We start from the raw sequence: 15,885 nt of genomic DNA on the forward strand, positions 1-15,885 counted from the left end.
GCACCACATCTATTCCTTCCATCACCGATGTTCAGTAGCAGCAGCATGTATTATCTACAGATTGCACTGCAAGGATTCACCAAAAACCCTTAAACAACACCTTTCAAATCCATAGCCACTTCCAGCTCGAAGGACAAGGCAGCAGATACATGGAAACATTGTGGGTGAATCTGTAGCATGTGGATCACAGCAGTTGAAGAGGCAGCTCTCAACCATCTTCTTAAAGGCAACTAGGGACAGACAATAAATGCTGGCAGCCAGCAATGCCACGTTCCTGAGTGAGTATAAAGAAAATCAGACAGCTGTCCTTCTGTTCCTTCATAAAGTCAATTGGCAGATCAGGAGGTTGACATCACAATGCATGGCTACAATGATACAGGAGGCGATTGGGCCTTGAAATAGAGGCCTGTCCAACTTCTGAAAAGGGGCAATTGTGAGGCTGTTAACACAATTAAATTGCCAATGCATTGAGATTTAATGTGACACATTAAATATTTTGGGAATTATATTATGGCACAAACAGGTAGTTAAGTTTGCTTGGGTGGAAAATTGGCATTATATAGATTTGTATCCCTGGTAACTGACCAAGTATCCTTCTCCATCTGAGTCATACAGTCAGGTTAGATATTCTCCAAATGGTCCTCACCCTCTCCTAAGCATTCTGGACATTCTTCTCCAGCGATAACGGAAGAACAACAAAGTTGGAGATGTAGTGGACAGCCTAGAGGGTTACCTCGGAATTCAGTGGGAGAGAGACAGGACACCTACTCGCAAAGCACTTCAGAGAACATCTCTGGAACACCCGCACCAATCAACCCCACCACCTCGGGGCCAAGCACTTTAACTCCCCCTCCCACACAGATCCTGGGCCTCCTCTATTGCCACTCTCATACCACTGGATGCCTGGAGGAAGAATGCCTCATCTTCCAACTCCAGACCCTCCAACCCATAGCATCAATGTGGATTTCATCAGTTTCCTCATTTCTCCTCCCTCCACCTTACCCCAGGTCCAACCTTCCAGCTCAGCACCATCCTCATGACTAGTCCCATCTGTCCATCTTCTGTCCCACCTATCCACTCCACCCTCCTCTCCATCCTATCACCTTTACTCCCAACTCCATCCACCTATCACACTCTCAGCTACCTTCCCCCCAGCCCCACCCACCTCCCATTTATATCTCCAGCCCCCAGGCTCCCAGCCTCATTCCTGATGAAGGACTTTTGCCCAAAACATCAATTTTCCTGTTCCTTGGATGCTGCCTGACCTGCTGTGCTTTTCCAGTACCACGCTCTCAACTCTTGATCAGATGGGCCAATGGGCTAAGGAATGGTAGATGGAGTTTAATTTAGATAAGTGTGAGGTGCTGCATTTTGCAAAGGCAAATCAGAGCAGGATTTATACACTTAATTGTGCAGCTGAACAAAGAGACCTTGAAAGTGGAGTCGCAGGTGGATAGGATAGTGAAGAAGGTGTTTGGTATGCTTTCCTTTATTGGTCAGAGCATTGAATATAGGAGTTAGGAGGTCATGTTGTGGCTGTACAGGACATTGGTTAGGCCACTTTTGTAATATTGCATGCAATACTGGTCTCCTTCCTATTGGAAGGGTGTTGTGAAAATTTGAAAGGATTCAGAAAAGACTTAAGGGGCAGAGGGTGATGCATGTATGGAATGAGTTGCCAGAGGAAGTGGTGGAGGCTGGTACAAATATGATTTTAAGGCATCTAGATGAGTATATGAATAGGAAGGGTTTAGAGGGACATGGGCCTCGTGCTGGCAAATGGGAATAGATTAGTTTAGGATATCTGGTCGGCTTGGACAAGTTGGACCGAAGGGTTTGTTTCTGTAGTGTACATCTGTGACTCTATAACTACCCATTCCACTTCTGGATCAAATCTTCCGGTTGCGGCACATAGCTTACTGTGCATCATTCTTCCAGGTGTTGCATTGCTCTCATGCCACACTCTTTCCCACCTTCAACTTTAATAAGTCAGATAGGATACTGAAATTCCTTGAGTATGCATTCTGGTCATACTCCATTCACTCATGCATTTGCTTCTTTCCCATGTGCATTATTCACAAACTCTCTGGATGGCATGTGTCCATATAAATAATTTGATTTGTCTCTCAACTTTTAGCTGGATTTTAGTTGAACCCATTGAAAAGTTCCAATGCTATCAAGCTCCTCTCCTCACCTTGCCTGGTCTGGCAGGGACAATCACCCCTTTCCATCCTGCAATGTGATGACCTCCTGTTATTCACTCCCAGCCTGGGAGAAGACACCCAGGGAAACCTTAGGGCTGCCCAATTTTTCGCCTCTTCGTTGTTCCTAGAAGCTAAATGCTGTGGGAGTCAGTCAGTGGCCTAGTGGGGAAGTGTCCTCCAGGAGCAATTGTTATGAACACTTTTATAATCCAAGATGTCATGCAGGTAGATGGAAAGGATAACAGCTGCCACAGGAGTTAAGGGTGACTGAGGAATAGGAGAAAGAGGAATAGGAAACTGGGGAAGGGGAGTGGGAAAGGGAGAGTAGGTAGTGGGAGGGAGTAGAGAGGGACGTAAGTGGACCAGCAGGGAGTGGAGCAAGGAGAGTGGAGCATGTGAGTGGAGAGATGCAGAATACAGTGGGGCTGGGGAGCAGAGTATTGGTTAAGGTGGTGACAGTTAATGGGGCAAGAAGGAATGGAATGTGGGGCAGGCTGTTTTGAACAGAAGTTGGGGAGTTGTCTGGGGAATGATTTGGCTGCAGTGGTCTAGGGTGTAGATGCAAGTGGGGAGTAGATGGTTGGAAGTGAATAGTAAGTAACAGTGACAACTTTCAACACTCCTCTTCCTTTTTGCTATATGTTGAAGTAAACAAAAATTTACTGCACTTTCTCTTTGGCATCTCAACTATAAGCTCCAACTAATTTTAATGAATTTCATTAACTGACTTTAATATAGGGCAGACCTAATTTGTGGTCATTTAAGTGACTGCTGGACAAGCACGTGGATAGCAGTGAGTTGAGGGGTGCGTAGGTTAAGTTACTATATTTTACATTAGGATTAAACCTCGGCACAACATCGTGGGCCAAAGGGTCTATTCTGTGCTGTACTTTTCTATGTTCTATGTTCTAAAATCAAAGCTTTGCTGGAGGACTTAATTAGAATATACTGCACTAAACATGGCAGTGATTCAGAAGTTGTACTCATTGACCAATCTACTGATACCACAATTTTAGTTTGTAAATAACTTGGACTGATATTATAAATATGTTACAAGATAGTTCAAAAACAAACTCTTTAGGGTAATGTTTAAATTGTTGGATTGGGGTGTTTTGGAGGGTGAGGGATGATCTGCTTGACAAAAATCTTGGGTGGACTCATTGTTGAAAGTTATTGGAGTGCCATGCTGTTTCAGTAGGAGCAAAATGCAAGGTGTTGATGCTGGAGACAGAGTATCTGGGTTTTGAAATTTATACAATTTTCTCATTATCAAAATGTACTAAATATTCGGAGCTTTAACTAGAGTGATACGTACTTAAATAAAGCAATCATAAGTCTATTTTGTCTCTGGTGCTCAATTATTAGAAGTTATCACAGCAGACCTGACAAACATCTTTTGAGATTTGTTTAATTCATTACTTACTAGTACTTTTTTCAAAATGGTGGCATTGGATCTTTCACTTTAAGCTAAATGGGTAAATGTGCTCTCAGTTTAACATCTCATCTGAAACACTGCACCTCAGTAATGCACAGAAGTGAACTGAGCCTTCCAATTCAGGAAGAACTATGCTAATATTGAGCGAGGTGACATATAAGTACTTACCATTCATTATTCTGCTGTTACTCATTATTCTGTTATACTTCATTGAGGCTAAAATTAATTTTGTGAGGTAAACATGCTATTCTACGCAATTTAAACTAGATTATGATTTCTGTTTGCTTGACCATAAATATATTGCAAGAGTCAGGAACAGAACTATACATTGTAGTCCTATTTGAATCAAGGTATGCCATGAATTATCATCAAGACATCATGAATATTCAGAATTTAGCACATCTGTAGGAAATAATTTAATGATGTGATTTCTTTATATTGCTTATATTGAAGCTGAACTCAAAAGCAATCAAGAGCTAGGAAATATTCCATTACACTAATGCTTAGTACAATTGTAATGATTATGGTGTCAAATTATGTATCTCAATCAGAGCAATTTGATAGCTGATAATTTGAACTCTGTGCTCCTCCAGACAGAAGTGGTATTTGCGATTCCATTTATGATGATGAGATTGTGTTTATCTTCAGATTGACCTTGTGAGCCATGGTTCCACCGCCATTATTTTTGCTCTACATTATGGCTGTTTGAACATTGGCTTAAATGCAGAACATTCATGGTTCCTATCAAGTTTTGAGGATGCAGCTATAGCAATTTTGTCATATACTTTTTTTTAGTGATGGATAACAGAGCAGTGAGTAAGACAATTATAGAGTGGACTGTATATTGACGCAAGTCATTCATAACAAAATTTATTGGAACTTCTGAACTAAAATAATGGAATAAAGCACGAATGTCCAATCATAATACTATATATTTTCCACAGTCCAGACTAGGATTTTAACATTTAGAACTTCTTAAATTTATGATATGGTTTTAAACACTAGGTTTTGGGCACCAAATTATTTCTTGTTTTCCCAAGTTCCAGGCTACTGCTTTCAGTATGCCATCTTCTTAATGGTTGCTCCAATAGGTTGATCTACTGCCTTGCAAAGCTTTCAGAGTCACCTGCCTTTATGTGAGAAACCTCTCTAAAGATTGAGCCTTTGCCCACTCTTCCTGCTCCCATAGCAGGATATTGGCCCCTCTATGATTGTCATCGATTCCATTGATACCGCTGGCCAATTACCTCCAGGGTCTTTTGTACTAGGCCTGAAAGATAAAATATATTGGAATAAGGGCTATTGTGGTTCAGTGGTAGTGATCCTATCTCTGAGTCAGGAGGTTCAGGTTTAAGTCACACCTGCCCCAGAGGCATGTAATAACATCTCTGAGCAGGTTGATTTGGAAAAAATAAAGTACATTGAAGGTTTCAGCAAAGAAAATCCAATACAGATTGTCCAATAATGGACATAAGGTTCATTTGCACATTTACTCCATTCCTGTTCAATCAAGGTAATGCATGCAACTAGTAAATTCAGACAGCCTGCTGTCAGGGAGGGAGAGAGTTATGTACATATAGGAAGTAGTCACACCCCTGAGATTAACTACCTCAAATTTGGGCACTGGTCAGGTACAGGAGAGTGTGACTATGAGTGAGGCAGGTAGAGGAATTGAGGAGGTAGTGCTGAAGGAATCTCAGCCCTTGATCCCATCTAACAGGTTTGAGTTTCTTGCTCCCTGTGTGGATGACAGTAGGGACTAAAGGGAGAATGAGTAAACTGACTATAGCCCTGTGGTACAGGGAGCCATTCAAAAGGGGGAAGAAAAGAGAAATATAATTACAATCAGGAATCATATAGTCAAGATTAGATTAGATTAGATTACAGTGTAGAAACAGGCCCTTCGGCCCAACAAGTCCACACCGACCCGCCGAAGCGACAACCCACCCATACCCCTACATTTACCCCTTACCTAACACTACGGGCAATTTAGCATGGCCAATTCACCTGACCCTGCACATCTTTTGGACTGTGGGAGGAAACCGGAGCACCCGGAGGAAACCCACGCAGACACGGGGAGAACGTGCAAACTCCACACAGTCAGTCGCCTGAGGCGGGAATTGAACCCAGGTCTCAGGCGCTGTGAGGCAGCAGTGCTAACCACTGTGCAACCGTGCCGTGCACCTCACACTTATCTAGATTAAACACCATCTCTCACTCCTCAACCCATTGGCCCATTTGACCGAGATCCACTATACTCTGAAGTAACCTTCTTCACTGTTTACTACACCATTAAATGTTGCTTATTGGTTTCTACGCAGCTGGTGGGAGAATTGGAAACTGTACATCAATGACAATAGTTGATGTAATAATAAGGACATTAATGCATGCTAATCTACAGCACACTTGTGAACATCGCGTCTCACATTTGAACACTCACTTCGAAAATGGGACTTTCTACTCCAGACACAGAGGAGGTTCTCACTGCCCATCTCCTGTAATTCTTCCAACATTTTCTGACCATTGCTTATGTAATTCAGCAGCTGGGAAGATTCTGCATTAAGTTAGAAACACAATCATACAGCTATTTTAATATTTTTAATAATACATCTATGAAGCCAAGTCTTTGTCTCCTTTATTTATACATAAGTATAAGAACAGGACTTCTACACCAAGGTCTGGATCAATAATTAGTATCAGGTAAAACAAGGGAGTCAAAGCTGATTCTTGGGAGCTCCACGACAATGTTGTACCAGCCCAAAAAGAACATCCAGTAACTTTTAGTCTCTGTATCTTGTAATTGATCATGAATCAACTTTGGATCTACTGGATGTTGCACCTGTCCCTTTTGCATCATGAGCTCTAACTTCTCTAATTTTGGCAATCCTACCAATATCTTCTGAAAGTCTATGTACACTCACACCAATGGCATTGCACTGATCAATTGTTTCTGTTCTTCTTTTAAAAATCCAGTAAAATATTACACATCATTTTCACTTCATGAATCAATGTTACCTCTCCATAATTAATCTGCATTTGTCTACTAAGTATTGGTAATATTTTTCCTGCATTATAGTTTCTAAACATTTCTTCACTGCTGAAGTTAAACTGACTGATCTGTAGTTGCTAGGCCTCCTTCTTCAAAGATCGCAATTTCCCCTCAGACGTGGTCGACGATGCTCTCCACCACATCTCCTCCACTTCCTGCACCTCCGCCCTTGAACCCCACCCCTCCAATCGCCACCAGGACAGAACTCCACTGGTTCTCACCTTCCACCCCACCAACCTCCGGATACATCGTATCGCGATGAAGGAGCAGTGCACTGACAGCTTGTACTTACAGATAAACCTGTTGGACAATAAGCTGATGTTGTGTGAGTTTAATAGCGTGAACGAAGCAACTCATACGAGCAAAAGATTCTGCCTGTACACTGAGTACTCACTTTTGAACACATTAAGTTTGAAAAATAAAATATCAGATTGATTGTATACAATGAAGAATCATTTTTAGATATTTGTGAGCCTGTTCAGTTAGATTTCAATCAGGTTTAATGATGTGAAGGTGATTGATTATCGGGATGAATTGTCAGGTTTAATGATGTGGAGATTCTAATGATAGGGATGAAGTGTCAGAGTTATTGATGTGGAGCTGCTGGTCATAGAGATGTTCTGTCGGGGTTAATGAAGTGGAGGTACTGATCATAGGGATGTACTGTCAAGGTGAATTATGTGGAGATGATGGTCATAGAGATGTACTGTCAGGGTTAATGATGTGGAGGTGCTGGTCATAGAGATTTCCACCCCATCCCACCCCCCCACCTTTCATCTCATCCCGCTTGGCACACCAGCCTCATTCCTGAAGAAGGGCTTATGCCCGAAACGTCGATTCTCCTGCTCCTTGGATGCTGCCTGGCCTGCTGTGTTTTTCCAGCACCACATTTTTCAACTCTGGTCTCCAGCATCTGCAATCCTCACTTTCTCCTAGTTGCTAGGCTTATCCTGGTACCCTTTTGTTGATGAAATGTAGAACATTTACAATTCTGCAGTCCTCTTTGAAATGCAATACTTATACATGTTATGTAAATGCTTTGTAAATGTACACTTGCTCTTCATAACATATGACTAATCAAAATAAGGTTTAAATATTATGGTTAATTATCATGATTTTGCCCCTTATCAAATGAAATTATTTCTTGATGATAGAAAGACATGTTCAACTAAAAACATGTGCTAAGTAATGAAATCCATTCATTATTCATTTATATTATTCACTCTACATTATTTGTGTTAATGGCTTTCAGACATTGCCATCACACCATCGTTACCTCACCACTGAAAGTTTCTAGAGTGGTCTATAGATGTATTTTCATTCAATTCCGCATTAAAGAATCATTGGTTAACACTTTCTAACAGTCTGTCCCAATATACTAAGCCAAGTGGGTACAAAATTGGCTGCAAACTGGTCGATTAGTTAGAATACCATTTAGCAAGACGTGAATCAACTTGCCATTATACAATATATAGGATGTTTCAGACTCCATGACCCACTTTGAAAATCCAATTAAGTGCTGATTCATAAACAAGCCAAATTTCAGGTAGATGATACTGACCTAAATTTTAAATCTGAATTACAAAATGAATAAATGGGACAAATTTTAGTAAAAAATGCTAAGCATTCAGAGATTATTACTGTAATTATTTAACCCATTGACATTTCATGATGAAATAGCTGGCTAGTCAAGAGTAAGTATAGTCTTATGGTTAAAGGCAGGAGAATTATTGATCCAGGGCTCAAAATAAGTCAATCTGTATTCCAAAGCAGGAAGTGGTTCAGAACAAGAGGATACAAAACCGGATGTGGGGAGAGGAAAAAGGGAAAATAGTGGCAGGAGATGGACTAGAGTGTGGAGAGACGTTACAGGAGGAGCAAGGAAAAGGAGAGAGAGTAAGGAAGGAGAGGACAGAGGAGAAATTAGAATGGAGATTGGGAAATGGGAAGGATGAATGAAGTGAAGATTATGAATAGATGGGACAAGATTTAACCTGCAAATCTGACCAATGCTTGAATGATTTTGTATACAATATCACTATACCAATTATTGAACTCAGAGTTCTTAGACTGAATTGAAATTTCACTTCCAATCCTGATAGTTGGCCCTGATAGTGACTTGGATCAGTGGTCCAATGAAGTGCAGGAAAGGGAAATTCTGATCGCCACCTATGATCTTTGCTGTTAGTACATGTAATGGGGCATGGAACAAGGACAACATCAGATTCGGCTACTATGTAGAAGAGTAGAAACTATCACTGGGGTGCATCATCACCCCGACAGCTTTTGATTTATAGAGGAACCTCAATTATCCAGCATTCAATTATCCGAATATCGGATCATCTGGCATGATCGCAAAGACCCGATGCTTGGCTAAACTATGTTATCCGACATTCGATTATCTGGAATTCGATTAACCGAACAAAATACACTCCTCCATTGTCCTTTGGATAATCAAGGCTTCTCTGTAGTAAGTCTCTGCTTTGTTATACAAGTTTCCATCAACCACTAATTTGTATTTTTCTAACACTGCCCTATTAGTGGCTGTTTAACTGAATTTTGAATGTTTTTTAAAAAAAGAAAGCTTTCAGTCAGTGTCAACACTTCCATGCATATAATGCTTTTCAAGAAAGGTCCTGAAGCTCTCAAGCAACAATAGTACAGCAGAAAAATAAAAGGAAAGGTAGAAGCTTGAAGGTCAACAGTGTTCAAATCCTCATTTGCTTAGCTTAATGGTGCCAAAATGCTACAGATTTGGCCAGCATGCAATGATCACTCCAACACAAATAATAATTGCCCAAATCAATTCCTTACATGAGGTCTGCAATCCCTATTAGTTTTTGGTACTCTGCAGGTGTTAACTGATACAGTATGGACATTTGACAGCCAAAGCCCCTGTTGACTGGAATTGTTGGAGCATGAAAGTCAAGAACTGTCATTGTGTTTTTTTTTCAAAACAAGTTCCATTATCCACAGGCTATATTGCTCAGACTGACAGCTCATCTGTGGGGAAGAATGCTGTTCTGCAAGGGTAAAAATAACCAACTGTCTCGATTGAGGATATTACACTAGTAGATGGAAAAAATTGTTATCAGACGTATTATTCACTTTATAGGCAGTCCATAAATAATTCTGCCAAGACTATTAGAGTATAGAGTGGCCCACCTGGGATTTTTAAAAAAATCAACCACTGTACTTAATTTTCTCTGAGGACGTTAATGCATGCGTATCTATCTGCCATTAGTGGATTTACATGTTGGAACTATACATAAATTGATAATTGAGAAAAGATATTTATCAAGATATAATCCAACTCAACCTTTTTTTTGTTAAATCCAAGTTTGCCATCTTCTGCTACATCCAAAATGAAAAGGATAATGGTTAGATTATGTCTTGACATCTGACTTTGTTCAGTACTGCCATACTAGTGATTTTATTTTAAAACCTTGACTCTATGTCCAGTTTGTGGTTTAAATTTTCATTCAGTGCACACAAACAAAAAAATGACAATTATTTCAAAATTAAAGGAGTGACAACTTGTACCAGCCATACTCTTAAGATGGCTGAGGAATTAACTGGGCCACTTTGGCTTGAAATGTGAACACAGCTGTGGTATGATATTTTTTATTTAAGCTAGAGACCTCTATCTGCTTTTTGACAATAGCACTAGTTCCTCAATCGAGATCTACACAAACGTTAAAACTACAAAATCTTTACAATAAGTTGGCATATCAAAAACTAAGTAATTTCAAAGTTTGTGAGAAGATTTGTAGCTCAGGTGCTCATTGTTGTGGTTCAGTTCGCCGAGCCGGGAATTTATGTTGCAGACGTTTCGTCCCCTGTCTAGGTGACATCCTCAGTGCTTGGGAGCCTCCTGTGAAGCGCTTCTGTGATCTTTCCTCCAGCATTTGTAGTGGTTTGAATCTGCCGCTTCCAGTTGTCAGTTCCAGCTGTCCGCTGCAGTGGTCGGTATATTGGGTCCAGGTCGATGTGCTTATTGATTGAATCTGTGGATGAGTGCCATGCCTCTAGGAATTCCCTGGCTGTTCTCTGTTTGGCTTGTCCTAAAATAGTAGTGTTGTCCCAGTCGAATTCATGTTGCTTGTCATCTGCGTGTGTGGCTACTAAGGATAGCTGGTCGTGGCTGTTGGTTTGTGTGCTGTTATGAGTCACTCTCAGACAACAACTCACCAGAACGAAGGACCCAATACCCAGCATGAGCAAAACCAATGTAGTGTACAAATTCCCATGCAAGGACTGCACAAAACACTACATAGGACAAACAGGAAGACAGCTAACGATCCGCATCCATGAACACCAACCAGCCACGAAACGACACGACCAGCTATTCTTATTAGCCACACACGCAGATGATAAGCAACATGAATTTGACTGGGACAACACTACTATTATAGGACAAGCCAAACAGAGAACAGCCAGGGAATTCCTAGAGGCATGGCACTCATCCACAGATTCAATCAATAAGCACATCGACCTGGACCCAATATACCGACCACTGCAGCGGACAGCTGGAACTGACAACTGGAAGCGGCAGATTCAAACCACTACAAATGCTGGAGGAAAGATCACAGAAGCGCTTCACAGGAGACTTCCAAGAACTGAGGATGTCACCTAGACAGGGGATGAAACGTCTGCAACACAAATTCCCAGCTCGGCGAACAGAACCACAACAACACTCAGTAATTTCAATCACACTGTCACCAGTTTTTAAATTAAATGGGGTGATAGAAAGACAAAAATTGACCTCAGTTGTACTTGACCTGGAACATCTAATAGAAATTAATATTAATCTTTAACCAGCTGTTCCATTTCAGCCACCTTAGATTGCCCAGAGGTTGAGCTGAACACTAGAAACACTTCAAATCCCAGCATTGAGGAAGCAGTGACATCGTGGCAATGTCACTGGACTTGTAAGTTAGTCACTGGTGAAAATGTGTTGCTGGAAAAGCGCAGTAGGTCAGGCAGCATCCAGGGAACAGGAGAATCGACGTTTCGGGCATAAGCCCTTCTTCAGGCCAGACTGAAACCAGGCTAATGTTCTGGGGACATGGGTTAATTCTCACTACATACCAGATGGTGAAATTTGAATTCAGTAGAAATTTGGAATTAAAAATAAAACTAATCTAATGGTGACTGTGCCAACTCTGTCAATTGTTCCTAATGCCATTTAGGGAAGGAAATCTGCCATCCTTATCTGGTCAAGCTTACACGTGACTTCAGACCTGCAGCAATGTGATTGATACTTAACTGCCCTCTGGGTAGTTGGGATGACTGATACAATGATGCCTGCATCCCGCAAATGAATTTAAAAAAACATCATGCCAGGCTGATTAAATTTTAATTTTAAAGTGGAAGAAAGGAAAAGGATTGCATACTGAATGCATCACATTGTTGCCAGGCTTGTCTTTGGAGGTTTCTCTTTTTGCAACAGTTCAAATGGAAATCAATGTATCACTCAACTTCAGTAGGTATACTGACTTTTAAAAAAAATCTCCTTTTGAAGGATCAGTTTCAAACTATTCATAACTTTAGTTTATTTCTGTCCATTTTGAAATTCCTTATGTTCAGCATGAGTACTCAACAAGTTTGATAATCATTGCACCTGATAATGTAAAAGAGCTGAATTAATGACAGTGAACACAATCACTAATCTTAAGATTTACTTTAGTCATATTATTTTAACAGTAAATGTTGATTTGGCTCCATCAACCTGCTGAGCTAGGTAATTTCTTCCAGTAGAGGCATTAATAATTGGTAAAAGGTTTATCATGCAAATCACAAATCATTATTCTCCTCTCCTCAAAAACCAATGCTTGACTCTGTCACCTTTGCAAATTACTGCTCCACTTTCAACCTTCCTTTCCTCTCTAAAGTCATAGTCATAGAGATGTACAGCACAGAAACGGACCCTTCAGTCTAACTCGTCCATGCCGACCAGATATCCCAACCCAATCTAGTCCCATTTGCCAGCATTCGACCCATACCCTTCCAAACCCTACCAATTCATATACCCATCCAGATGCCTTTTAAACGTTACAATTATACTAGCCTCCACACTTCCTTTGGCAGCCCATTCCACACACACATACACCACCCTCCATGTGAAAAAGTTGTCCCTTAGGTCTCTTTTATATCTTTCCCCTCTCACCCTAAACCTACATCCTCTAGTTCTGGACTTCCCCACCCCAGGGTCTATTTATCCTATCCATGCCCCTCATGATTTTATAAACCTCTATAAGGTCACCCCTCAGCCTCTGAAGCTCCAGAGAAAACAGCCCAAGCTTAATCCAACTTCCCCTTATAGCTCAAATCCTCCAACCCTAGCAACATCCTTGTAAATCTTTTCTGAAACCCTTTCAAGTTTTCTTTGAAAATATTGCCATCTCACAAACCAATGTCCATTTTCTCTGTAACTCCATATCTGAACCTCTTCAATGAGGTTTTACAACCCTGTTAGAACACTAACTTGCTTTTATTAGGAATTACATCCCATGTGACTGTGATAAAAGTAAACTAGTCAGATCATCTTTCTTGACCTGCTCAGAGGTTTTGGTAAGTCTGAACACAGGATCCTCCTTAAGTACCTCTCTCCTGTCATCCTGTTGGTTTGGATTTTTCTCGGGTGGTTTTATTCTATCACTCACAGCCAGACAGTCCCAAAAGGATTGATACTTAGCCCCTACCTGATACTACACAGTGACATCATTTCAAAACCTACACTAGCTTTCATATTTATGCTGGTGTGAACCAGTTCAATCCTCCCCTTGACCCTTCCACGATCTCTAAATTTTGACATCCAGTTCTGATTAACAGAAAGCTCTTACAGGTAAATATTAACCAGACTGAAGATACTGATTCTAATCTGTGCCACAAAATTCTGTTTTCTAGTTAATGACTCCATCACTTTTTCTGGAAATTAAATAGTGCTGAACCAGATTATTTGATGTCAAATTTAAATCAAGGATTAAGTTGGGATGCTATATCTCAACATAAGTAAAACTATTATTTCCACTTCAGTAACATCATTCTGTCCAGCTCATCTGCTGCTGAAAACCTTATCCATTTCTTTGTTACGTCTAGGCTTGAACTATTCCAGTGTATTCCTGGTTAGTTTCCTATATTCTGTCTTCCATAAATCTGAAGTCACTCAAAACTCTTGTGGCCATGTCACAACTTGCAGTAAGTCCCATGCACCTGACCTACATTGGCTCCTGATCAAGAAACATTTTGATTTTTAATGCTCATCATAGTTATCAAATCCCTGCCACAGCCTCACACCACTCCATCTTTGTAACCTCCAGTCATAAAACTCTCTAAGATAACTGCATTCCTCCAATTCTAGCTTAATGAACCCAAAATTTGAATTGTTCCATCACTGCTGGCTGTGACTTCAGTTGTCTGGCCCTAAAGTTCTGCAAATACCCCCTTTAAATCTTTCTGTCTCTCTACCTTTCTTTTCTCTTTTAAAATTCTCCTTAAAATGTAAGCTCCTGGTCATCTGCTGTAATATCGTCTATGTGGTTCAGTGTCAAGTTTTGTTTGATTTTGTTGCTGTCAAAAGCCTTTGAAAGTTTAACTTTGTTAAAGATATTATATAAATAATAAGTCATTGCTCTGATACATTTGAAATCAAATATAAACAGACACGTTTTGGAAGTTAAACGAGCATTGTTTGTTTATCAATATAGAGACAGATGATGTGTGCATTGCTCCAGAATTATTTGCACTGCAATATCAGTGTCAAATCATGTGTACCATAGGAGAAAAGCGTTACAATATGAGTAAATTAAAATAGTTACTTAAGAGACCTGATAGGCATTTCCGGACAACTTTTTAAAAATAAATTTCATGTTGTGTTTCCATGTTCTAATCCATCATTAGGATATTAACAGCTGATTATAACAAATAAATATGCATACTCATTGAAATCTTTATAGAGTCAATTTTGACTCAAAGAACTGTTGCCTCTGAGTTAGAAGATTGTGGGTTAAACTCTCACTCGAGACACTGAAACACATAATCAAAACTAGCACACCTGCAGCACTGAGAGAATGATTCACTATCACTAATGTTGCTTGTCAGATGACTGAGGCGCAAAAGTCCTCTCAGGTGAGAAGGTTCTTCAGCACGTTTGAAAAAGGGTAGAGGAGCTCACCCACTATCCAAGACAGTATTTATCCCTCAATCACCACGCAAGAACAGGCAATTTAATCATTCATTTCATTACTATTTCTGGGACTTGGATTTGTACAATTTGGCCCTCACATTTCCTGCAACAGTGACATTTCAATGGTACTTGATAAGCTGTAAGATTGCTCTCAGATGTCCTGGGGCTCTGAAAGGTGTAATAAAATACGAGTCATTTCTTCCTAATCAGTCACCACTTATAGAAATAAACAGAAGTGCACACAGACAGTATGGAAATAAATCACATAAAGAAGTTATTTTTCCTTAATTCTCTTGCTTCACGGTTGCTGGCAAGACTCCAGCACCTTACCGTAACAGCTGCTCCTCTTGTAGCCAGTCTCAAGCCAGTGACTGTTTCCATGCAGAAGGGTAATCAAGGATTTAATAGAAAATCTCACCTGGAGAGGCCACAAAGTTTGGTGTAAAAAAATAAACTCTTGGCTGATGCAGCAGTAAATGATCTATATTTATTCTTATCGTACAGCTTGCTTCCTAAGCACTGAAAAGTGTATTTCTATATTTAATCAATCCTTTGTGGCAGTTTTCTCTTTAATTCTCTGCCATTCCCGGAATGGTGGGACTATCATATGTTGAAAGATTGGAGTGACTGGGCTCAAATACACTTGAGTTTAGACAGATGAGAGGGGATATGATTGAGACATATACATTATTAAAGGATTGGACACTGGAGGCAGGAAGCATATTTCCACTGATGGGTGTCCAGAACCAGAGGACGCAGTTTAAAAATAAGTGGTAGGCCATTTAGAACAGAGTTGAGGAGAAACTTCTTCACCCAGAGAGTGGTGGATATATGAAATGCTTTGACCCAGAAGGAAATGGAGGTCAAGTCGCTGGCTATTCTCAACAAAGAGATGGATAGAGCTCTTAAAGATAGTGGAATCAAGGATTATGGGGATAAGGCAGGAACAGGATACTGATTTGTGGATGATCAGTCGTGATCATAATGAATGGTGGTGCTGGCTCGAAGG

This window comes from Chiloscyllium plagiosum, chromosome 16 (genome assembly GCF_004010195.1).
Source record: "Chiloscyllium plagiosum isolate BGI_BamShark_2017 chromosome 16, ASM401019v2, whole genome shotgun sequence".
In the NCBI taxonomy this organism is placed as follows: Eukaryota; Metazoa; Chordata; class Chondrichthyes; order Orectolobiformes; family Hemiscylliidae; genus Chiloscyllium; species Chiloscyllium plagiosum.